We start from the raw sequence: 26,494 nt of genomic DNA, 5'->3' as shown, positions 1-26,494 counted from the left end.
TAGGCTCTAATTGAAAGGCAGAGAAAAACATGGCTCCTTAGGGTGAAAAGTCCCAAGTGCCATTTAAAAATAAAAGGAATGTTTCAAATAAACTCCAGTCTCGTTGACAGTCTGCGAACAAAACAGCAGCTCTGTACCACCTCCTCCCTGAAAGAAAACCCACCGAAATGACTGAGGGTTTCGGCTACTGTAATCCAACCCTGTGAAACTCTGGGGGTGTTCGCAACTACTCAATAAAAAGGAAAACTGAAAATAGTACAGAAATGGCCCCTAATAGCAATAATGTATAGTTCTGTGGTCATTACCGGTCAGATAATAACCGGCAGTGACCTTGAAACCATGCATTATAGCTTAAGTATGGTGCAGCGCACATCGCAGATGTGTAGCTTGGAAATAAGCAATACGATCTTGCTGTAAATGCTCACACTGTTCCGAGTCTAGCTTGCATGCATAGATTTTTCCCTCTCCAGAGTTATCACACCAGGAATCTTATAATGATCTAAAAAATATGTACCTTAGGGTAATAATGCTACACTGAAAAGATAAATACACAGACCCATGTAATCGAAAACATACATAAGAGGCCCCTGTAAGTCAGGAAAAGAGCATTTTGACCTTTTTAAGCCTCTGCTGTCAGGAAAGCAGCAAGGATCTGAGCTAATATCTTCTTCACCTCTGTGGAATGATATAGCAATATTCCCATTTTACAGGTCAAAATAGTGAGGCACAGTTGAACTAAATACCGGGTTGGGCAGGAAGCAAGGTAAAGTCGCTGAGAGAGTTGGCTGCTGTGTGGGCCAGTCTGGTTCCCATATGAAGGTTAATTTGTCCTCAGTTTCCTAATGTCCTCATCACAAATCCAGTTGTATATCTCTCCTGCCTCCTGTTAACTAGGGATTGTGCAGAATTTAAAAATTTTTCAAGTTAATCTTAAAGAAGATGAGAGTAGGCCAGGGAGGGTCGGGAGGGATAGGGAGGTTGGTCAATGGCACAAATTACCGTCCAATGGGAGAAATAAGTTCTGGTATGCTAGAGCAGAGGAGGCAACTCTGGACAAGGATACAGTTCTATGCGTGTCAAAGAAACATAACAACGGAGGTTGATGCTTCACCAAAGGGAAGTGGTGCATGTTTGTGGAGCTTGTAACGCTCACCCTGACTTGAGCACCATACAGAGTGTATCCAAATGTCCCATGGTCCCCCATCGATAGGTACAATGTTTATGTCAATTTAAAAATCATAATTAAAAAATAGTTTCAAATATACAAAAAGAAATTGCATCCATTTCCTTCTTTGCAATCTTCCTGCTGCACAAATGAGAGGTTTTATCTGAAATGATTTCTGGCCAAGATGGAAGGAACTGTGCAGTCTGGGAGCGAGGCCTGGTGGAGGACCGTCTTGGACATTCCATTCCAAGGCTGGAGAACAGAGTCCTGCTGCTGTGTCTAGACTTGCCAGTCTCCCAAGAAGCCTGTTGGCCAGTTTCTGTTTGTTTGTTTGCCTTGCATAGGGGGAGAGTACAGAAAATTGGGGACTTTAGAAAATGGATGACATGAGCCAGGCGTAGCAAGTGTTTTTCAGCTTGATACACCCACACCAGCTCCCCAACTCTTCTGCGTCTTCCCCTGTGAGCTTGCTCCTCAGGGTGGATGCCTGCCCCATTCCTTTGGGTCACGGTCACTCCCAGATTCTCACCTCATGAACATAATAAGGTTGTGTCCTAAAGTCACTAAATAAGCATGAGCCCTGTTTTCCTGGTTTTCTTATTCTAGCTTTCTCATTCCCTCCTGTCTATCTGGAAATGTCACTTAACGGATCTTTGGTAGGGTCATAAGTCACCTTTCTTTCAAATCCTATCCTCTTAGTCCTTTTAGGCGGTGACCTGCCCAACACTGTCAGATCTGCCCACGGCTGCAATGTGCCATAGGAAGGTGGGAAAGCCCCTGTCTGGAGCAACGGTTCGCAGGCTGGACATGTCTGGGTGTCATAACTGGAGCAGTGGGGGAGGGATGGCTGCGGGTGTCAAATGGGGAACGGCCGAGGAAGGCACAGGACAGCCCCCACCCTACAGAGTGATGGAACCCAAATGTCAACAGTGCAGAGTTGAGAAACTCTGGTCCAGATCCCTTGCCATTCAGAACCAGCATCTCCCTGATTCCAGAGCCTCTCCTGGTGTCTAGAAGAGAAGGCCTGGGCAGTGCTAGCCCAGAGAACTGCCAAAGGTAAGGGGTGCCCCGGAGGAGCCACAAGCTGGCCAGTCCTCTCACCTGGTGTCCCACCTTCTCCTTTCTTTCCTTTTCCGGGTCCCATTCCGTCTCTCATTCTGCTCTCTATTCTTCACACATTCCAAAGAACTTTAGCCGATGCGATCTCCAAGGCAGCGCCACAGGGAAAGCACAATTCCCTCGCTCAGAAGAGTGAAGCCAAAGCTCACCAAAGGGAAAGCATTTGCTGAAGTCACCTAAGCAACTAAGTTGTAAGGCGACACTAGACGTATGGCCACCTGCAGGACCAAGTTTTTCCTCTGAGTAAAGACGACCCTTGGACATGACTTGGTATAGCTGCAAGGAGGAGGTAAACCTACGTTCTAAAATAAATCCCAACATGCATGTGAACTGTCACTGTGAAGTCCCATCTCCTTAGCCTGGAAGTGACACTCGTAGTCAATGTCTGGCCTCTGGCACTGGGAAAGCTCGTAAATACCCAGAAAGAGAGAACTTGCAAGTGAGCTGCTGCGCATGCACACACACACACACACACACACACACACAGTTATCCCTGACATAAAACTAAGGGGCATCTTCTTTTGCACATATGCACTTTCTTACACAAACACACATGGTTTCCTATACTTCTTGAAACCTCTGTCCACAGCCCTGGGCTAGAGGCCAAAGAGACAAAGGCGAATTGGCCTCCCATCCCACCCTCTACATGGCCTAATGAGGGAGAAAAGGAATATCAACATAAATCGCATTCCCAACAGGCCAGTGCTGATGGGAGGTCGGAAGCCTGGGGACGGATGCTCAGGAATGAAGGGAACAAATAACCCTGAGCAGGAGGGACCAGGGAGGGGACACTGAATAGGACAAGAAAACCAAGGTGGGGTTTCCCTGCAGGAAAGAAACGTGGTTCAGAGAGCAGTAGGGACAGAGGCACGGAGCAGGGAGACCCCGGAGCTGGGAGAGCCAGCAGGCTCCCAGCAGTGAGAAGCTGCGTCCATGTAACTGCAGAAGAGCTTCCTTGTGATGGGGTCCTGGGTAGGACTTCTCTGAGGAAGACTGAGGCCAGACTTAGAAGGGCCTTTTATGCCAAGCAAAGGATCTTAGATCACCCTAAGGAAGCCAGGACTTACAAAAACTTTTCTGAAGTTGTGCAGAGAAGACACACACCTGACATCACAATTGGCACATTCCACGCACACTTTTATGACAGAAACAAAAGGTTCACAAAGCAACCCTGGCCCTTCCTGGGTGAAATTCACCCAGATGTTCTCCAGTTCATATTTTAGAATGGTTGCTACCACCCTTTAAAATGTTCTCATGAGCCACTGCTCACTGTAGCCTGTGATTCCCAAAACCTGGCTGTGGGCCACAGGGTGACAAGGGATTTTTTTTTTTAATTGGGAATGACAAACTCAGGTATTTGTAGGGTGGATAATGTTGGCAGCCAGGCGAGAGGTGGACTGGAGTTGGAGAAGCCAGATAGAGGTGAAAATCTGGACTGGCCCCATAGGAGTCTGAACTATGGTGCACATCCCAGATGGAAAGCAGGGGAAAGTTCCAGAACCTTTAATCAACTGCCCTGAGCCACTTGTTCCAGTTAAGGTGAGGGAGAATCTTCTAGGTCAAGGGGCTAATACAGTGATGTCAACATCACGCAGGGTGGAGAACACAGAAGCTCGGGCAGGCGGGTGACAGAAGGTTGGACATGGTACATGTGAGGTGTCTACAGGATGCCTGAGTGGAAATGTGCAGCAATGGATAGAAATATCCAAACTTGGGAAGATATACCTGAGGTGAACAGTATAGTGCAGCTATAATCAGCAGAGATCTCGGAGTGGCTGAGATCTCTTAGAGGATTATCTAGAAAAAAACGAGAGGAAAGCAGGCTGTCACCCTGGGAACACCAATATCCAAGAACCCTCTAGAAGAAGAACAGAGAGCAGAGGTCTTGCAAGGGAGAGGAGTGGCCAGAAATGAAGGGCTTCTTGGCCTCACTGTTACTCAACATGACGCTGGACATTCATCTCCAAAGTCTTCGCTGCCTGCTTGATCCACTGGAATACGCTACACTGCTGCATCTCCAGAACCTCAGATAGGGCCCCTGGAACACAGTAGGGACCAGTAACTATTTATGGAGTGAATGAATCAACAAATCAAGGAAGGAAAGGATTTCAAAACATGAGAGTTGTCGACCCAGCCAATTGCTTTTAAAGAATCAAGAAAGAAGAAGACAAAAATAGGTCATTTGATTAGAAAATTAGGTCAGTGGTAACTTTAGCCAGACACATTCAATAACATGTGGGGACAGAAGTGAAACTGTTAGGACTTCAGAAAAAGTGGGGGTGGGGTGCTGGTTCAAGGGAAGGAGAAGTCCGGAGACGGTTCCCCGGGGAAGAGAGATGGAAGCAATCTGAGATCACGAGTAACTTGGACAAGTGGGCCAAAGACACCATCTGAAGACGGAGAGGGGAAAACAAGGAGTAAGGGAGTAGAAGGAGGAAGGGGTGAGGGACCCCGTCACACAGGTGAAGGACTTGGGCTTAATCAACCAACAAGGAGAGGAGAAGATGTGAGCCGCCAAGGGCAACGCCCAGGTCTACAAAGAAAACAAGACCATCCTCAAGCAATAAGACTCTTATTTTTCTCTGTGAAAGATGGGGCAAGATTGCCGCCTCATATGACGAGGGCGACAGGGAGCTCGTTTGGATGGTCTGCCGTGAGGAATCCACACACAGCTAACCAGGGGGACGCAGAGACCTCCAGAGGCACAGAGACCTGGTCCACACTGGAAACCATGACTCGTGTGGGTTCAGGATCACCGTGGGACCCCCTTTAGTGAGGTCTAGAGCCCCGGAGTCGACTCAAAGGAAAAAGGAATTGGAAGCACCTGGTGTCCGAGCATGGTCTAAGGAGAACTGCCCTGGAAAGAAGCCCACGCCCCTGCTCTGCCAAGGAGAAGAGTTAGTCTTAGCCCCACCAGATGGGATCCCAGGATCCTGAGCATGTCATCAATCCTCCCTGAGCTTCTGATCTACAATTGTGGATGTGATAGTGCCCTCGGGCTGGGGGTGTGGCAGAGCACTTGCCTAGTCCAAGAGATGCCCTGGGTTCCATCCCCAGCACCACAGGGGGTAAAAAAAAAAGGTATATATGCATCCATATGTGTGTGAGTGTGTATATGCGTGTATGCACAGATGCACGTGTGTATGTGCGCGCGCACACACACACACACATCTCCAGTCTCACTGGCTTGTAGTGAGGCACAAACAGGACACTTTATTTGAATAACTGTTGCCAACTCCTAAATACTGCTCAGGTGACTGCTTAGCGACTTCTCTGTCTTCTGCCATCTTTCCCAATGCAGTTCTTAAGGGACACACTGAGTGTCCCCAAGGCAACTGGAAGTCTCCTTCTCCCTAGCTGTTTTCCTTGCACCCTGGGAGTCATATTTTTGACCTGTCAAATAAGAAAAATTCACAGAGACCCTAAACTCGTTCCATATCTATTTAAATTACTTCCCCATGAAAAGAACTTCTGCCGACTGCAATGCCTTGGAGATGGAACCGGGGAGGGAAATTTGCTTTTGTTCGTGGAGTCCATAATTACATGGAGATATGTCCACCTGGGTAATAACTAATGGGATTTTTTTTAACTTTTTATATAAATATTTCCGTTTCTTACCTTGCTAGATTGACTTTTTCCTCGATATTAATTGCCTCCATAGTCTTAATCTATAGCAACATTCCTAACCAGTGTCCCTGTACATTCTATTTCTTCCTCAGGAGGCTGCTCCTGGAAGACTTCATTTAAATTTTTTAATACCATGAATAAATATTATCTGACTTGGCTCTGGGGGGACAAGTGAGTCTCTGGAGGGTGACTGCCAAGTCTTCAGTTTACTTCATGAAATAGGTCACCAGGTTTTAGTTTGGCCTACAAGTTTCATAAACTAGAAAAAAGAAAAAAGGTCTGTATCTTCCTCCAGCGGATGCTGATCCCCACCGCCTGCAGAAGGGCTGCACCAGCCCTCACCCGAGACACTCCTTTCTAGAGGCTGTCAGTTGGCGAAGAAGGAGAAATCTTGCTCAGAGGAGGATTTGACAGGCTTTTGCATTTCAAGTTTCCTCTTCTTGAATTTACACATCCCAGACCACAGGTGACCTGGGACGCTCAATGGCAGCCAGGAATTACTCCTTTCTGCATTCTTGGGGCAGGTGTGACCGGTCCTCTGGCAGTCCGTCTTAGCTCCCACACCCCACCCCTGCCATCTAGGATGCACTCTACCACTGGGCCACCTCTCCCCGCCTTCCCCTCTCCTTTGAAATGAGCTCTAGCCTTTCACCAGTCCTGAGCTCACACTGTTCCCTGGACGGCCCCATTTTCTCTACAGAAACTCAAGAGGCTATAAAGTCTTCTCCACCTGGCAGGGGCCCAGGACCAGATGGTGTTCTCCTGGCTCTTATAAAGCCTTTATTAACTACACAACACCAAGCCTCTCTGGCTGCTTTTTCCCACCCAAGGAAGACCCTCAACGGGGAGGACAACCTGTTGATGGCTCTTCTTGCGGTCACTGTCTTGCAATCTCTGAGTTGTCTGGAATCCTCACTTGAGTCCCTCTGATCCCTGGCAGGCCACTGCTTAGAACCACTCCCTCGACCCCAAAGCAGGAAGAAAGTCCTTGAGCTAATGAGGGGCACAGACAACAGGCGGTGGGAGAGTTTTGCTATGAACCCGCCACCTCTCACGTGGGATTTCTTTGCAGTTTGGCAGTGAGGACCCCCCTCAGGGAAGCCGGAGCTGTTGATTGCTAAGCTGGCATCCTGGATTCCCATGGAGGATTCACTTTCAGTCTGGTGTAGCTTTTCACTGAGAGTGCATGCAGCATGCCACAGAGAGGACCCTCTCAGTGTCACAGCTCCATCCGGGTTCCCAGGAGAGCTGAGGACTTCGTAATGGAAAATAGAATTTCTCACCTCTCAGTCACTAGTTCAAATGCAAAGGGCCATGAAGAGCCGCTTCCTTCTGATGGATTCAGTGAGGAGTCCCAGGCAGTATCAGCTGCTGTAAATGGCACTTGTGTGATAACACACTGCACAGCATTCATGGAGGAGGGGCTCGGAAACCCATGCTCTTTGAGGTCACCCCTGGCTCGGGAAAGGATGAGGCTGAGGGACAGAATTAGTGGCCCTTTTCCACCTGCTCTGTGACCTCCAGGAAAAATGGATTCTGCCAATGTCAAATCCCCTCAATGCATTGCTGTGATTAGATTCAACAGCTTCATTTTCCTTCTCTCCTAATTTTTTGCCCATTCAAGAGAGGCCCATAGAAACCTGTTACCAGCTGGAACCTTGAAGTTTCCCCCAAAACTCCACTACCTGGCAGGAAAAAAATGGGTCCCGTCAACAAGGGATGCCTGAACATTTTGTTCAAAAATGTTAACACACCAGGGAATTTTTTTTTCCAACACTGGCGCTCCACGGCTCAGGACATTTTCTTGCTGATTACTTATCTCTAGAAAAATAACTTTTATTTTCCAAGAAATATGGCAACTGACACAGAAATGTCCCTTCTTGTTTATTCAATGTCCATCGTAAAGTTGGCTCTTTTTTGTGGTTTAACTCTTTCCCCTCTTTCTTCACTCCATTGGGCTGCACCTGCCCCTTTCTGGAACATTCTCTAGAAATACAGCTCCATACCTAGAAGTCTTCCTGAGTGTGGCATTAGCCAGCTCCCCACATTACCCAGAGCCCAGAAGAGAGGCTGGCAATGGGAAACCACACAAGTGAGCACCCCGCACGGGGGTCACACGGGCAGACAGGCCAGGCCCTTCCCCGCTCTGTCTTCACGAGCCGTTCCCCCTGCTGAGGGGCCTTCCTACCTGCTGTGGCTGGCGCACTGGCTGTCTCTTCCACTGCATCTGCATCACTGCTTCCACGAGGAGGCCCTCCCTGGGCTTCCTCACATGCGGACGTACCACACGAGTGACCCAGATGAATGTCCACCTACCCCTCTGGCCTTCAGGCTCTCGGAAGAGTGAGACAACATCCCAGTGCCATTTCCTCACCTCTGAAACCCAGAGCCCTGAACAGAGCTGGCACCTGTACTGCATAGACAGGTGCCAAAAGAATCAATCATTTAAGGATCACCACAGCCCACCAAATAGGTGGTTTGTTTAAAAAAAAAAAATCTCTGTTTTTAACTAACAAAGATATTAAGGCTCAAAGAAGATAAATGACTTGCCTGGAATCATGCATGCAGCAAATTAGCTGGTAAAAGCAAGATTTGAACCCACCACCATGAGAGGCCCAAGCCCTGCTCTTTCCACCATTTTCTTATGGCCCTGCTTCTGGCCCTCAATGCACTGAGCCATTTAAAAATAACCCTGTGAAATTTCCTAGTCCCTAAGGTGTCCTGTTCTGAGTCATTTAGCAGGGTGGGCAGCTGGAGGGCACGTATCCAACTCTATGCTCACCACAGACAACATTCTCCCTCTTCTATCAACCAAAATAAGACCTCTGATTCCTGATATATTTCTTATTTATTCCTGATCAATACAATGTTCTGGGCCAGAGTACAGCAGGTTAGGCACTTGCCTTAGATGCAAAACCTGAAGGGACACTACCGAACTCTCTGTAAGCAATATGGCATTTTAACACAACGTTTAAAAATCGACACCCAAAAATGGATGATAAACCAAATGTCTGAACTTTGAGTAAGGACAGGACGGGTGTTACTGATTTTTTTCCACTGCCTCAGGCTCCAGCGTGGCTCCATGAGGCCCTGCTCTGAGCTGTGCCAGGGTCCCAGGTGAGCAGAGGTGGCAGACGAGTTGACATGTACCAGACACCCCAGCGTCCAGGTCCACCGCAGGCGAGGAACGCCTGTCTGGCCTGTTTTGTGGAGAGCGCAGCAGAACATCATGAACACACGGGTAGCCTGTTTGCCAGAATGGGATGGTGTCTGTCCCCTCATCAGCTGTGGAACTACAAGCCTGGAAGTCACAAGCTTTCCTGTCCTTTAAAGACTGGGCTTTTGTTTAGTCAAACATTTGACAATAAGCAAACACACAAGGCATTGTGGGACCGGGATAAGGTCATAGAAAGGGAAGGAAAAGATGAAGGACTGCTTCCTGGCACAGCTTCAAGTGCCCCTCTCACCCATGCCCTGGAGGACAGGCGCCCCCTGGAGGCATGGAGGCCACCGCTCTAGTGCAGACTGGACTTCAATGGAAGCCCCCAGTGGCCACTTTATCTGGGGTGGTCAGGAAAGAGTTTCTCAAGAAAGGGGTAGGTGGGCAAAACCCTGAGGGGTGGACATGAGCAGCTGAGAGCTGAAGGAACCGAGTCTGGGGCTCTGGACTGCTGTTCTAGAATCAGAAGAGAGACGTGAAAAGCCGAGCACAGTGACCCAGGGAGAAAAGTACATGCGATGAGGTTGGGGATGCCACAAGTCTTTAAAGACTATGTTAAGGAGTTTGGACTTTATTCTCTAAGAAAGGGAAGTCAGGAAGGTTTTAGCTAAAGAGGGGTTGACCCATGGCCATATGGCAGGGCTTACTCTGCAGATGACCCCAGGAGAAAGGCGTATACAGGCAGCCAGTCGAGCCAGGTAGAGGTGACACTGTGGTCAGGATTGGACTAGGGGCTGCCAGAGGGGATGGAGAAGAACAAACTGAGTCAAGACACCATCCAGGCACTGGTGGTAGGTTCAATATGGAGGACTGGGGAAAGGCAACAGGAGCCTGAGTTTATAGGCAACAGAATTTCTGAGATAATAAAAGACTGAGTAAGAAGGAGATGTGCAATTTGAGACTGGAGTGAACCAGCATGATAGATTTCTTTCCAGAGGAGGGAGTTTCCATGAGGCGAGGGTATGATATTGGAGGGAAGAACACATTCCTACTCATGATACCCGGACCCCTGGCTGAAAACATCACCCCAAATTTCAGTCTGCATCAATCCTCCCACTTGCGTCTCACTCATAGCAATAAAGTTTATTCCCAATAACACAGCTGCAATTTTTTATTCATCATCCATGGGTTTTAGAATTACCATGGCACTGAAATTTATATTCAACAGCATTATTACAATTTTCGGCTACTAATGAAATTATTGTTTCTGTTTGTGATGTGTTTTGGAGCTATAATGATAAACATTTCCTCTCAGAAATACCACTGCAATGTTTATGTCCTCAAAACCTGCCATAAATGACAAATTACAGAATGCCTAGGCTTCTCATTTCTATCGTGGTGGGATCCAGGTCCCTCAGTAGAAGGAATTTGAAATACAAAAGATACTCAAAGTCTAGGAGAGTGGTCTCCAAACATTTTTGACCCTGTATGTCATTGGTAAAATCAAGGTCGCATACATATCACCAAAATGTGCTTTTGAATTTATAATATAATAAAATTTATAATGCCATTCAATTATAAATTAGTTCTACTGAACTGATATATTATGCATATCATAACACTTACAAAAAAGAAATTGAGAAGGATAAGATATAAAATAAATCAACATAGAAATTCTTGTATCTCCTTCCCTCTCCCCCTGGCTTCGGACTCCTACCTGCGGGGGGGGGGGGGGGGGCGGGGCGGGTCAAAGCCTTGCACTTTGGAAAGCACTGGCCTGGAACACTGTCTTCCCCCAATTCTTCTCCATCCTTCTCATTGTTCGAGAGAAGAACTGATGCAATATTGGATTTCTAAGCCGCAGGGATAAACACAGCACCCTAAGGGAAGGCTGGGTGAGAGGAGGTAGGAGCACCATTTTTATCTGTTTTCAACGGAGGGGTTTTGAGTGAGAAGTTCAATTGAGCACAGGGCTTTGCAGTTAATAAGATTGGGCCTGAAAATCACGGCTCTACAGAACAGCTAGTGCTCCTTGGGCATGTCACACAGAAGTTATCTATGTGTTCCCTCCGTCCTTCTATAATCTTCTTCCAGGTTCAAGACTAGAAGTCGTTCTAGCATTTCCTAGTGACTATGTATCATGCTCAACTGGAACTGGGCTGTCTCACGCCTAGGGACTATATGGCCACCATCTGGGTGCTACCAGCAGCCATTTTCACTGTAAAATGATTTCCAGAAAAACAGAAAAAATGCAAGTCAGCCTTAGACAGCTGCCAACCTGCAGGTAAAAGGACTCTTCAGTGGCTCTCCACAGGCTTCTGTTGGTTGTGACCACTCTGAGCTCTGCATATCAAAGGTCCAAGTTGACTGTTATGCTCAAAGAGTCCAGGGGTTCTGGGTCTGAACTTGCCGTGAATTTACCATGAACTCATGGGCAAGTGACTTAACCTTTGGGGCCAATTCCCTGAACTACAAAAAGGAGACTTTTTCTCCAAAAGGAATTCCTCCAAAACAGAAACTGCCTCAGTCTCTTTCTATGAACCTCTCTCCTCTTTACCCAACTTGTTTTGAAGAATATTCCTAATCTTTTGACCCTTTGCTATACCAAACCCAAAGAGACATCTCCCTCCTTCCTCTGAGTTCCTGTAACAGGATGATCTGTGCAATTCTCGTGACACTGAACCCAGGGAGGCTTCGTATTGTTCTCCTGAACTGTTCTTTCAATATGGCGGTGGTGGAGAACTTTCCAGAGACCCTGCCAGTGCTCTGAAGTAGAGCTGAAGTACCCACAGGGCCGAGGCGGGGAACTACATGGCCTCTGGCACATAGCAGGTGTTCCGAGGACATTGGTGGAATGTTTTCTTCCAAATTCTTCATCCGTTTCTTCCTTTAATTCCTGGAAAAGGGACTAGCAATCGCAGCATGAGGCTGGGCTGCCAAGTGGGTCCACTAGCTCACGGTAAAGAGCGGGACAGCCATGGCAGGCAACAACAGGTCCAGTCATGGCCTCCAGCCCCAAATACAGTCATCCCAACATATTTATTTGATAATGTTAATTTTTGGATTTTTGTCTTTAGCTGCCCAACATTTTTAAATCCAAAGATTTCACACACACAAGAAAAAAGCAGACAAACAAATAATCCTGGAACACCCACTTCTGTCGACATTCAGAGTCCATGCCCAGTGCTGCTGTCCTCGTGGCAGTGACTGGTGAGAAGTGGCTGCCCTGGGTGGCTCTCCCTTTGGCAGGGCAGAGGTGCCTCTGGAGAAGCACAGACTTTCTGGTTTACAGTGCCCCCAAATTCCCAAGAAATCTAGCACAACAGTAAGCTAAGACTTAAAATAACATAAAAATTCATGGTCCTTAAAAATGGTCACCGCTTATAGAAAGACAGTATGGGATGGTGGGGACGATGACAAGGACAAGGACATGCTCCAGTCACCATCCAGCCATAATCCCATCTTTCCAGGCTCCTATACTCACAAGAGCCTCCCACCCATAGTAGGTTCTTAGGAAACCGACGTTCCCTGACCCACTTCCTGTACCCTTACATTCTTCTTCCAGCTTTGATTTATTTTGTCTCGCAATAACCTAATTGTTCCTGTGTCCTTTTATTTCCCTTTCAGATTAGTATTCTCCTGCCCATGGGATCCCGCTGGTAGGACATCTGAATCAGACCTTACCTCATTCTTGGAGTCTAAGCCACTGCAGCCTGACTCCTGAAGAGCAAGTAAATGAGAAGTGCCATCAGGGCTAGAGGCAGGGGACAGGTACCACCCAGAGCCCAAGCAATTCCTGAGGCTCACTGGCCCTGGCAGAAGTGGGGACCCTGGAGACATGGGAGGTAGGAAGAGAGATAGTCACCCCCAAAGTAGAGTTTGCTGCCTTAGCCCAAAGCTGGACTCGCCTCTGTCACACCCACAGCCCTGGCTATTTGCCAAAGAAAAGAAAGAAAGAAATAGAGAGGAAGGGAGCAGAGGAAGGGAGGAATGAAGAATTCATTTAAACTGGGAAGAAGAAGGAAGGAGAAGGGAAAAAGGAGATCCAGCCCCTGCCCCGTGGGAGCCAGGAGTACGCTGCTATCTTATTTAAGCAAAGCAACAAATGCAAAACACATCTTGTCCTTAAAATTCAGTAGCACTAGAATGAAAAAGAAATGCTCCGTGGAGTTGTGACATTTAAGTGGTCATGCATTTTTCAACGTATCAGTTATGCAAAGATGTTTCTATTCATTTCCTCCTCAGTTATGTCTCATTTAAAGGGGGATGGGGGTGGGGGTCTTCAAAAAGTTTAATTACATAAAAAAGAAACATGGAAATCAGTTAACTGAAACAGACGTTAGAGTTTCAGAACAAGGAAAAAAAACATAAATTCCATAAACAATAAGGGGGAAAAATAAAAGCAGAGGAGTAAACTAAATAAATATTCTTGTTATCTCTACCTCTTGCTGTTTCACCTCCAAGTGTACTTTTATCTTGCATTATATTTCTAAAAATCCAGAAAGAAAAATGTCAGCAGATGACAACATGAAAGGGTTCATGGGCTGCTGAGTTAATCTAAAACCTTTAGCAGGAAGGGAAAAATTCTTCATTTAAAGAGGCAGTTTCTTAAAAAAAAATATGTGGGGCTGCTTGGGTAGTTCTGATTCATAATCTTACAAGCATGCAAAATGAAGTTCAAAATGTCTAATAGAAACTCCAGCTAGATTCGAGATCATCCATCTCATGCCTACGTCCACATGGAACAGCTTCAATGTCTAAGATAATGACCACAACAATAATGACCTTAACTTGGGTAATCCATTTGTTGACAGCAGGTGATAATTTGGCCTTCTGGATAATAATCTGTTTTTTGGCAAACAAGAAAGAAGGCTATTTGCCACATACATTTATTTTTATGGGGAGGACATGTTTTATAAAGCTGGATACAGGACAGTGCAGGTGTGGAATTAATTGTCCAAGTTGCAAAATATGTTAGAGATGGTATGTTAAATCTATGGCACACAGTGGCCCTGACATGATTAAATGTTCGCTTCTATTAAGTAACCACAAGCCTGTATTTCCAATTATGGTGGTGAACTGCTTTCTGCTGAGTGGATTAGCTTAGTACTTCATTCTGCTGGTAGTTTTATGATCTGAGATCTTTAATTTTCCCAATTCAACTCTTAGGGCCGCAAAGACAAGCTGCCTGACTTTTAAATAATATATTTCCCTTTTAAATTTCTACCTCCTACCATTTCCTAGGAGCCCCATTTCCTGTCACCATAATTATAATAATTTGTATGTAGTTCCTGGGATCACATTTCTAATTGAGTCCTAAATTGGTTAGCCTCATGAAGTTATTAATATGCTTTTTTAACCTGCACAAATTATATATTTGTCTGGTTGGGCAAATAATGTTCATTATTATACACATTCTTTACCTCTCTTCCTTCACTTTTAATGTCACTATTTTAGTTCAAAAAAATGTATTTTTTTTAAATAATATGATAATAATTACAGAAGCACAAGAGCTGGAGAAGTCTGGGCAGGGATCAAGACTCAGCAGAATGAGGGCTTGTGTCACATGACACCAGGAAGGAGCTCCTGAGGAAAGGAGGGTGTGGAGGCAAGGAGGTGAGACCAGGAAAAGCAGGCACCACCAACCAGGTCACCAAGGACTGGCCGGCCTTGGAAGTCCCACAGAAGGCAAAGGGACCCACAGGGATTACCACAGCCGGACTGATGTTTCAGAAACTCTGTTTTTAAGTGGTTCCATGAAGATTCTACTGCACTTGTCCAAGCAAAAAGCAGTGAGAGTATTAACTAAAGTTATAACAGAAAGGGCAGGTCAGTTTTGAGAGCTTTTCCTACAAAAAAAAAAAAAAACTATAATTCTATTGGAAGATGAAACCAGTACAATAAAGCAGAGAACAATACAAATACGAATATGGTTTGTCCCCTGAACTCATGTTCAAATTTAATCCCATTATGAGGTATTACGAGGTGGGACCAGGTGGGACCTTTAAGGGGTGATTAGGGCTCTGCCCTCATGAACAGATTAATCCATTTGTGGGATAAGTGGATTAATGGATTAATGAGTTAATGGGTTATCTCCAGAATGGATCTGCTAAAAAAACCAGTCTGGCTGGACTGCCCACACAGTCCCTGTCTCTCGCCACGCGGTACCCTGTGCCACCTCAGGACCCTGTCAGCAAGAAGTCCATCACCAGATGTGGCCCCTAGACTCTGGACCAGAACCGTGAGCCAAATCAAACTTCTGTTCTTCATAACTGTAAAATTATGTTATTTGCAACAGAAAATGGATGGAGACAAAGACTACTCACAATCCGTTGCTAACTGTGTGAGTGTGAGATGGGACGTAAGGCAATGGAAAGGAAAAAGTCAGGACTGGCCTCCTAGAGAAGGCCAACTTGAACAGTGACACAGGCGACGGAGGCCTGGGAGAGGGTTTGGGTGGATGTGAGGTGTCCCCCAAAAGCTCACGTGGGAGACAATGGAAGAAGGTCCAGAGGACAAATGATCGGGTTGTGAGAGCCTCAACCCAATCAGTAAGTTGTCTCCTGAGGGGCTTAACTGAGTGGTAACTGGAGGCCGGTAAGGTGTCCCCAGAGGAGGTGGTCATTGGGGCATGCCTTTGGGATATGTATTTTCTATCTGGAGAGTGGACTCTCTGCTCTCTGATCATCATGGGAGCTGCTTCCCTCTACCACACTCTTGCACCATGATGTCCTGCCTCCCCTCCAGCCCTGGGGAATGGAGCCGGCTGAGACCTCTGAAACCGTGAGCCCCCAAATAAACTTTTCCTCCTGAAATTGTTCTTGTCGGGTCTTTAAGTCACAGCAACCAAAAAAAAAAGATGAATAAAACACTGAGCCACTCCATTCATGTCTGCCTGGAAGAGAGAGAGAGAGACAGAGAGAGAGAGAGAGAGGAGAGAGAAAGCACGTCTCCTTGGGCACCCTCAAATTAACTGTGAGGCCAGGCAGGGCTTGGCACTAAAGAACCTGAAGGGAGCTCAGCACATCTGCTGCTGTTCTCACTCAGGTCCAGAAATGAAAAGGCCAGTTCTGCCCAAACAGCCGCAGGTGTTAAGACAATCCCCAGGATCCAACCCAACAGCGGTGGCTTTCACAGACATGAACATTAAGTAAGATCTCAAGACTGATGGTCTTTCTGGGTTGAAGACTTCTCTAATCTCCTCTCTTGACTGGCCTTTCATCTCAACGTTTCCTAGATCATGTGTCAGTAAGGCTGTGTTGATACAAAATCAATATCTTGACAATTCCTCTTTGTCTATTCCGATGGCACAGATTGTCAGTACTGGCTTCGAGCATTTTACTCAGGCTCTGTGCAGAGTACCAGCCGTGGGTTTTATTGTTATTATAAAATAACAACGGTTTTGCATGTGCAGGGTTCAGTTCTTCCAAATCTCTAAAGAAATGGGTTGCTATTTGCTCAGCTTTGAGTTTAAAGCATTTCGGAGGTCAAGGGTACAGGTGTAGCTCTTCTGAAGTCCTCGGATCTGGGTGGGGCAACAGGGGCTGGGCAGGAGCACATGAAAATGATCCGAAAATCTCACCAATAGGTATTTCTAAGTTAATTGAGCAGAGGGGCTTGCCTACTTTTGCCAAATGTATTCTGAGACTCTATAAAACATTGCTGGTTGAAAGATACTCAGCAGTAAAGCAACACACCCTCTAACGCCTGCCTGGTTCTATACCCCGATGTGTAGCAGACAGATCAGGGTAAGGAAGGGGACCGTTGACTGTCTCCACATCCTCGCCAATGTGGTTGTTCTCTGTTGATTGTTTTTGTTTCTTGCTTGCTAACAGCTCTCCTAACAGATATGAGGTGACGTCTCATGGTGGTTGGGGTTGGCATTCCCCCGATCATTAGTGACTCTGAGCATCTTTTCATACCTGTTGGCCATTTGTGTATCTGTTTGAGAGAAATGTCTATTCAAGTCTTTGGGCCCTTTTTAATTAGTTGATCTGAGTTTTCACTATTGAGTGTAGAAGCTCTATATGTTCTAATTCACTCAAGGGAAAGAAAGAGACAAAAACTCACCCAATAAATAAAACGAAAGGATACTCAAGAAGCTCTGAGGTGGTGAAAGGTGGGTGAGAAGGAAACGGGGCACTGGTGCCTGGTAGTGATGGGGTAACACCAAGACCAGCAGCCCTGTGCGAGGAGAGGGGCTGGGAAGGGAGCATCCTTCATTCTAATTGCAGCACCCGGTCCTGCTTCCCATGAGAGGCGGCTTCATCCTCCTTCCCAACCTTGGATCCAGGATGTGCCGCATGCCTCTGTGTTTGCAACGGGGCCACTGTTGGTGCACAAAGAGCTTAAACAAAACAGAGGACAGGGCCACGTCCTTGGGCTCCTCGGTGTCCTCGGCCCTCTCCTAACCTCTCCCACGTCCACACCCAACCCCCTCCTGCCCCGGTGGGGTCGTACATTTCAGGAGCACACTTGGGTTGGAACAGTCCCAGGAGACATCCTTTCCCACGGGGTGACGGCAGAGATGACTCACAGCTCCTGGAGATCTCCTCTCCAAGCACTTCACCCGGGGACGTCGTCCTGCTCCGCAGCCAGCAAGGCAGAGGTCTCCTTGATTAGATGATCAACAGGTTCATTTCTAAGACCCCCCAGGGGCTCAGCAGAGGACACGCCCCTGTCCTCAGCCACGGCTCCATTCCCACCTACCGTGGAATTCCAGCTCCTGACAAGGAACCGGGGACACCTGCCCTTGGCTTTTGTCACACTGATTTTCTTAACTCTCTCCTTCCGTCTGTTTCCCTTAGGACTGGATGTGACCCTGCTCAGCACTCTGCACGAATCTGACTGCATGAGCCCCGGAGCAGGAAGCCCCTTTGGTGGAAAGGTGCATCCACCGCTGAACGTCTGAGGAGCCAACTTCAGGTTTATCATCGTCACTTCTTACCAAACGGGCTGCTGGGCAGAGGCCACTGCCCAGACTCCCTTGAGCCGGGCAGACGGGTCTCCGTCTTGAGTCCCTGCCACCAACACCTCTGTCACCTGCATTACCCAAGAGCCTCCCACTGTCCTCCTCCTTCATTCGTCCCTCCCTGTCACTCATCCACTGCAGAGCATCCAGGGGGATCTTCAAATAAAATAAATCTAGCTGGGCTCACTGGCTCACACCTGTAATCCCAGCGGCTCCAGAGGCTGAGGCAGGTGGATTGCAAGTTCAAAGCCAGCCTCAGCAACTTAGCAAGGCGCTAAGCAATTCAGTGAGACCTTGTCTCTAAAGAAAATACAAAAAAGGGATGTGGATGTGGCTCAGTGGTAAAGTATCCCTAGGATACCAAAAAAAGAAAAATCTAAATCCACTGGAGACAGGAAGCAGGTCCCTCCCCTATTTGAGAGTCTCCAGTGGATTCCAGTGTCACTGAAATAATTTCCAAGCTCCTTACACCAGCCCTGGTCATATCTGCCTTGGACTACTACCTCGGACCTTATCTCTGGCCACAACCCCTCACTCCCCCAGACTCGATCTCAGGGGAAGTGCTTCCCACTCTCCCCCCACCAGCACCTCCCAGCGAGACTCCTCTGACCATCCCCCTTCTTTCTCTGGTCACTGTCTATTGCACCACTTGGCCCCGTTATAAAACCATCATAGTAATTTTCAGAAATTGTCCTGTGTCTGCATTCAGTGTTACCGTTTTAATTCCGCCTGCACCTGCCAGCTGATAAATCCCACAAAGCCCTCGCTATTCTCTCTCCTTCATGCCATGTGACAGAACTGCCAAAAGCATTTGTCGCAAGAACCATCCTCCAACTTGAGCACTAAAAAATTACAAGTTTTCAGGGGCCCAGGTTATAGCTGAGTGGTGGAGCACTTGCCTAGCACATGTGGAGCACTGGGTCTGATCCTCCGCACCATATAAAAATAAATACATTACAGAAAGATATTATGTCCATCTATAGCTAAAAAAATTTAATTTAAAAAAAAAAGTGACTGGTTCTCATATCCTTTTGCTCACGAGACTCGCCCATTTCTAAGCCTGAAGTCCTCATTTCTACCTTAAGATTACTTTTTCCACCGATAGTGGAAATAATAGCCACTGTTTGGTTTGGAAATATCACTTGTATATTAAACACCTAGGCAATCTGCATTTATTATAGGTCAACCAAAAAAGACCTAGATATTACCTGTCGCCTATAATTGGATTGTATTTTCTGAAGAATCATGTTTTTCTGGAGTTTTGCCTTCTAATTTTATTTGGTATTTTAAGTTTTTATTCCCTACAAATAAATGGTCAGATTTTCCCTCCCCATTTTGTGTGCCAAAATCAGGGGAAAATAGTAAAATCTAAATCAGACAATGGACCTTCTAGAAATGGCCTGGCTGATGTATGTCAGGACATGAGACCGAGCCAAGGCAGAAATGTGTGTTCCTGGAAAATATTGCATGGTCTCTTCATCAACAAGTTCTGTGGAAATAAATCCAGAGGAGACGGCGAAATGACCAGATCGAATGGATTTCAGTTTCCCCAAAAGTGGTCTCTTGTACACCGGTTGGCATTCGCAGGTGCCATGTCCCTGTCCGTCTCCCTGCTTTTACACTAGCGTCATCATCCCCCCTTCTCTGTGCTTCCCACATGCTGAGCACAGTCCTGAGCTTTCGTGTGTATTATCTCATTTAACTCTCAATGACCTCACAAATTTCATGAGGCGAGGCCCATTGTTGCTGGGAGCCATTAGCCAAGTAGGTATGACAGTTTCCTTGCCAGCGTACCCCATGTTGCAGTGACATTGAATGTAGGTGACCTTGCTCAAGGACCAAGGTGGATTAGGGCGTTCCCGGTTTAGGTTCCAGGTTTAAGGTTTAAGATTATTCCTGCTGGGAATAGGGCGTATCCTGCTGCCTAAGTTCCCCTTGAGTTCTCACGGGATTCAGACAGTATTTTTTGGGAGACAGAAGCCCAGTGGAGGTGGATTTGGGCAGAGAACGTGGATTTCCCCAGAACGTGATTGTAGACGGCTGGTGTGAGTTCGGGAATAAAGAGTTGCTGTTTGAATCTACAAGCTGTGTGGTGGCTCGTGATTGTGTGCCCAGCCAGACTGCGGCACATTGTACAGGTCAACCTAGGGTTGGTGACAGGCCCACGCCATCACCTATCCTTGGAGTTCCTTCCAGAACTTCTGCCTGCGTGGATTCCAACTTGGGAAGTCAAACCCTTGAAGCAACGTGCGATTCACATACAATCCTGCCTAGGGAGACGTGTATATTTGGAAGATTCTTCCCGATGAAAACAGAAGAATCTGAAGCCTGGATCACACTCACTAGTAAGAACGATGACAGTATCAATGACCACCTTGTAGAATCTATCACTACAAGTAACATTTCTCTCTTCCCTTGATGCCATAAACACTACATCTGACGTCGGGGCCAGACGCTTACTGTCATCTTCACCAGCGAGTGAAGAAAAGACAGCAGCTTACTCCAGACGTGTACCTCTCTGAGTGTCCTCAAGGCCCCGTGGGAGCATGGCTGTCGGCCTCTTGCTGCCCCTCAAATGACCACCCACCGACACCTCTTCTGCTGGGAAGGACTGTCTCAGGAACCAAAAACTGCCTGAGAAAACAATGATCTCTTTTCAGAACTCTCCCAAGTCTGCTCAAAGACCAGAAACTACAGGGAATTGGATGTGAATCATGAATAGATCTGAGAGTAATAGTAAGGAAGATAACTAAGCTGAGATAATCAGCACTCCAGCTTGGGTTTCTAATCAAATAGTTCTTTGATTTTCATTGTTTTGTTATCTATGATATCTGCCTTCCCTACACAGACCTCGGCTATGATTTCATTTTTGCATAAAAAAGAACACTGTGTCTATATTTGTGTTGTCTTATTGATGGGAACTGAATTAATATCCTCAAATAAGGATAATAAGGTTTCCTTAAATACTCGGAGCTTATCATGTCTTACTCCAGCACCTAAAATCCTCTTGAGACCACTGAATATCTTTTGAAAATGCTGGCTGACACATCAGGCAAGACTCTAATGGCACTTTCAGTGACGGTGTCTTCTGTGCCTCTACATACACCAGTAAGTGATTTTAGTCCAGCCTTTCTGCCTACAGGAACAGATATTGCGTTCTATACCATGAAGTGCCCCATGGGACCAGCAGGGCTTGACTATGTAATGGTTAATTGTATACATCAACTTAGCTGGGCCATCATGCCCAGATATTTGATCAAACGTTATTCTGGATGTTTCTGTGACAGTGTTTTTATGGATGATTGACATTGAAATTGGTGGACTTTTCAGTAAAGCAGAAAACCTTGCCCGGGGCAGGTGGGCCTTGTCCAAGCAGTTGAAGGCCTGGAGAGAACACAGACTGACCTCCTCTGAGCACAAAGGGAAAGCTCCACTAGCACGAGAACTGCAGCTTTTCCCCGGATCTCCAGCCTGCCAGCCCGCCCTGTAGATTTTGGCCTTACCAGGTCTCTACCAGGGCCTGAGTCCATTCTTTAAATTGATTGATCAATCAATAAATACTTAGAGAGACGACAGACACCCCTCTTGGTTGTCTCTCTGGAGAGGCCTGAAAAGTCTAAGGTCATTGTCATAGCGTGCAGCCCATGGCTGTAGTTAGCAGAACGTGTTCGAGCTGCACACGTTCCCAGGTGGTCCTAGGCGGCCCCACGCCCTGAGCCTTCCGTCGTCCTGTACAAATCAGATTAGGACTCAGAACAAGTTGGGGGCCAGAATCACGGCACTGCAGCCAAAAGGCAGCAGGCCGCATGCCCACCCCAGGTCCCCAGAGATGGGGGGTCTGGAGGACCGGCTCCCCAGGGTCGTCAGCTGCACTTATTTTTTCATGAGCAGAAAGTCTTCGCATCATTTGCCTCGGTCACTCTCTACTCCACGTGCAGGAGACACAAAGGCACGTCGCGGTTCTGCCCTCGCGGGCTCACCGTCCAGGAGAGGAGACCTAAGAAACAGGGGCAAGACACATGGGACCGCTGGCCGTGGCCATTCTAACAGAGGGCCTGGTTCCAACCCGGACTCTCACAGCACTGCCTCGGTCCAGGAAGAGGCCGGGAGGGCGGGAGTCTGGATGGGCAGAGCTGCATCCCCTCAGAAAAAATCACGCTGAAGCCTGACCCGGGCCCCTCGGAAGGTGACTGGGTTTGCAGGTGGGTCTTTACAGAGACGGCTGCCTTAAAATGAAGCCACAAAGTGACCCCGATGTGGGTGCAGTGAAGCATAGGAATGGCGTGAACCCCCCCACCTGCCTGGTCTATGATGTGGCCGAAAGGACCCTCCCATCAAGAGATGGAGCACCTCTGCACTCCCTGAGCGTGAGACAGAGGAAAGCTTTTCGGGTTCCAGTCCAGGCCTCACAAGACCTGGCCCCTTCCGCCTTGTTCTCTTTGGGATCCATGATCACTGCTGTCAGAGGGCCCCGGGGGGCCACTGGATGATGGAAAGCTGGGCACATGGCGCCCTTGGCCTCCGTCCCCAGCCAGTAGCCAGCTGTCTGTAGATCCATGAGTGAATCGACTGTGTCCACCGGAAGGACCGTCCGCTGAACTCACCCTGCTGATCTGTGCGAGTTGACACTGACTTCCACGTTTGGTGGTTGAGGTCGCAGAGTTTGGGGTGGTCTTGGTACACCACAAATTAGCTCGTACGTAGGATGAGTAGCGTGGCCTTGGGCCCAGATACGGACTCCAAGGGCAAAGCAGTTTGGATGAGGCGTGGTCTGTGACATAACATGCTGGAAATCCCGTGGGGCTCTGGGTGAAGTAGCTCTGAAGCTCAGGAGAGAGGTCTTGTCTGGAAAGAGAGCCACGTGACTGGTTCCACACGCGGGGAGATGGCTGAAAGAACCAGGGCAGAGTGGAGAAGAACAGATCCCCAGTGGGACTCCAGGAACCCCAGCGGTGGAGGTCAGGAGGAGGAGACCAGATGAAGGCAGGAGAGACATCCCAGAGGTCAGAGGACTGCTCAAGAGTCAAAGTCAGAGACGCGTCTTTTAAAACAAAGGAGGAGTTCCAGGAAGTGTTGAAGGCTGAACTCTGATTGAGGCCATTAAGAAGTGAGTGGGAGGAGACAGAGAAGAAATGATGAGCGTCCACAAGCTCTCCTGAGGCCCGCACACAGAGGTCACCCCGCCTTGAACTTTGCCCCTTTGCTCCAGGAAACTGTGAGTTCCTGAGAGCAGCCAACCTCAGTCACACAGATTCGTGTCATTCAGATGCACGGTCCCCAACATCAGCTGACCTTCCACCCCACGCAGCACAGGGAAGAGGGTGCTGGTCAGCCACCCCTGCTGGCAGGAGGTCCCCGGAGAGGCTTTCCTCTGGGAGAGATTTTGGTCTGCTCATTCTAACTTGGTCTGTGACGGGTGGATCCTGGTCCAGAAGAAGAAGGGCAGGTGACATTCCCAGCACGGGTGGAGGGAAAGCTGGGAAGGTGACAGAGTGAGACTCTCCTCACCTCACAAAGAGCCCATCATGGCCAGGGAGCTGGGGACAAAAGGTGGTGGGCGGAGCTGCGGCTGTGGACAGCAAGTGGACCTGGCCTCCATGTGAGGCTTGCTCAGTGGCACTGAGGTTGGGGACGGTAAAATCACCGTGGCGTTCTCTGGCATGGCTACTGTGTCACTGCTGTTTGGGGTTCTGTTTGCTTCTCAGCTGCAGGCGGCGGCCCGCGTGGAGGGCCAACAAGGCAGTTTGCTGCACTGACCTGAGGCTGGGGTTCTGTGGACGGGTGGACACGGGCAGGAGACGGTGGTCCTCGAGGTTCTGTCAACAGAGTGATCGCTCACTGGCCAAAAGAAAGAGGAAGGGCCTAGTTGATGCTCTTGGAAGCGGGAAGGTCGGAGAAGGAGCCAAGACCTTGGAAATAAGTGGAAATGGGCAAGAAGCCTGTGGGGCCAGCAGCAGCCACACTGCAGCTTAAGGCTCCAGAAGCAGAGACAGACCAGGGGACGAGGCCAGGGAGCCGGCCATGTGACGGGGCTGCAGAGGCACAGGGGGTCCAGTGTCACTGTGAAGCTACGTCCCTGGATAGCCCTCCACTTGTGGATGCTGAAGGCATCTCCTGGTGGTGACCATGGGATGGAGAAGAGAATGAGGGCCAAGGACCTGAGCCCTCAGGGACAAGGGGCGTAACAGGAAACTGACAAGATGGCCAGGAAGAAGAGAACCCGGGGTGGGCCCACAGGACGTGGGCACATGGACAGTCCCTGCTCTCGCCACACACCCTCTGAAGGAGGATCAGATGGTAGTAAGGGCCGGACTGAGGGGAGGGGAGCTTACTTTAACGGACAGGGTCCAAGCGCAGTGTGGAAGTTGTGAGGATGACGACTGAGAACCGAAGACAGATAGGCAAGCTGGGGTGGGGGACCGTGGCAGGACACTTGCCCAGCAGGTCTGGGCCCTGGGTTTGATCCCAGGCACCACAAAAGGTTAGTTTTAATTTCACAAATATCTCTAAGGTTTGTCGCTTCCAGGTCCCAACCAGAACAACAAAAGTACGTTGCATAAGTACGTAGTCAACATTCCTCTTCCCTCGGGATCCTCTCGGGGATGAAAAGAGGTACTGTGTGCAGCTCAGGCTGATAAGTTAGTTCAGTGAATAGAGGAAGAAAGGCTTTTCTCCACAGATCTCCACAGAACATAAGTCAGTAGGTATCCACAGAGATGCTGGAAGGAAAAAAATAATCCTCCCACCTGATAACCAGAATGAAACTCTTGACATAAACTATTTGCTTGGCTCCTGTGACCCACGATTTGTTCCAGCAGCCAAAAGAATTTGCAAGACCTAAGATGAAGGAAGGTTTTCATTGTTGCAGGTACGACCTTTGACTGAGATGGTAATTAAAATGATCTAGTTTTGAGTTTTGAATTAGACAAAGAAAATACCATAATAGGAGAACTCCTTGAACAGCAGCCCCGTCCGGGCCCTCACGTGTAGCTGTCAGGAGAGTGTTTTGCTGTTGATGTGTTTTCAGGAACATAAACTGATGCATCTTTTTGGAGAGACAATAAATACAAAAGCCTTACAGTTCCTATGTCCTTTAAGCTGGCAGAGTGGCACACGCCTGCCACCCCAGCTACGCAGGAGGCTGAGGCAGGAGGAGCTCAAGTTGGAGGCCATCCTGGGCAGCACAGAGAGAGACTGCCTCAAAAACAAGTTTCTGTGAGTCCTTTAACCCAGCAGAACTAACTGGGTCTTATTCTCAAGGAATAATCCCAGATGCGCACCAAGTTCAGTGACAACTGGTGACAACCTAAACACCTAATAAAAGGTAATTATATAAATGGTCCTATAGTTATACCAGAAAACTGAAAATGATGCAGAGGTCCATGGAATACTACAGGATATGAGCTAAAATCAGATCATACACATACTCACATGTGAGGCTCCTCTACACCTGAAGTACCTAGGCCTAGGAAAAAAGATTGAAGAATATACATCAAAATATGATCTGCGGTTATCTTTAAGTGTTTGAATTAGGTATAGTTTTGACTTTCCTCTTTTTTTCTGAGCTTTTCTAAGGGAAAAAAAAATCCAAAACAAAACCTATCACATTAAGAAAAACCTCTGATATCCTTTCATCAGTTTTTTGCCTTACGGTTTTCAAACACTGCCCTAGAAAACCAATTCTAAATATGTGTTTAAAATTAAACAGTAAAATAAAAAGGACAGTATTCCCCATGTAGGAAAATACAGAACAAAAGAGATATTCATCCTACTTTCAAGAGAAAAATTCCCTTTTTTAGGAAATGTCCTTTGGGGGTCAGGGGAAACACTTCAAGAATATTCCTCCCTCTCTAAGTTCTGATCCTTGGTGGCTCATAATTATGTGGCTGTTAGAGGCTGATGTCTTTAAATTCCTAAATGGGTTAAAAGATGATTTTCCTATTCGAATGATCAGATTTTAGTTTGCAACTATTTCGTGTCCTGAACTGTATTTAATGTGGTGGGTGGTAAAGATAATGTTTACACACACAAACACACACACACACACACACACAGAGAGACACAAACTCAAGACATTTAAGGGAAACCTGTAGCTATTTACTCTAAATACCATAGGCATAAAAGAACTAATAACAACTAGCATTTGACCAGTGCTGAATATTGACAAAGATTTCTTCAATATGGTACATGCCCAAATAGAAAATGAGGCATTTTCTCAAAATTCTCTAGAAAGGAAATATTTTGAGTATTCTCAAAGATCCCTATATTACAGTACATTATCTGGTTACTTTATTTAAGCTACTTGCTTAGTTAGTGATGCTTGGGGAAGATTCATTAGCCTGAAATGAGTTCGGTCAAAGCTTAGGGATGCTTGGAGAGGTCACTTGACCGATCTGGCTACAGCAGAGGCAGAGATTTAATATGGATTTAGTCATTATTGCCGGGCTGAGGC

The 26,494-nt window shown here is 47.4% G+C and overlaps 1 protein-coding gene across 1 annotated transcript in view; it reads right to left on the bottom strand.

The window, feature by feature from the left end:
* Positions 1-26,494, bottom strand: part of Ppargc1a (PPARG coactivator 1 alpha) — a 607,930-nt gene that overhangs the window by 569,909 nt on the left and 11,527 nt on the right. The window lies entirely within an intron of this gene.

Source organism: Marmota monax, unplaced genomic scaffold (assembly GCF_021218885.2).
Source record: "Marmota monax isolate L192 unplaced genomic scaffold, Marmota_monax_Labrador192_F-V1.1 WCK01_AAM20220418_F8-fsc00009, whole genome shotgun sequence".
Lineage (NCBI taxonomy): Eukaryota > Metazoa > Chordata > Mammalia > Rodentia > Sciuridae > Marmota > Marmota monax.
This window is presented reverse-complemented; position numbering and strand designations above follow the sequence as displayed.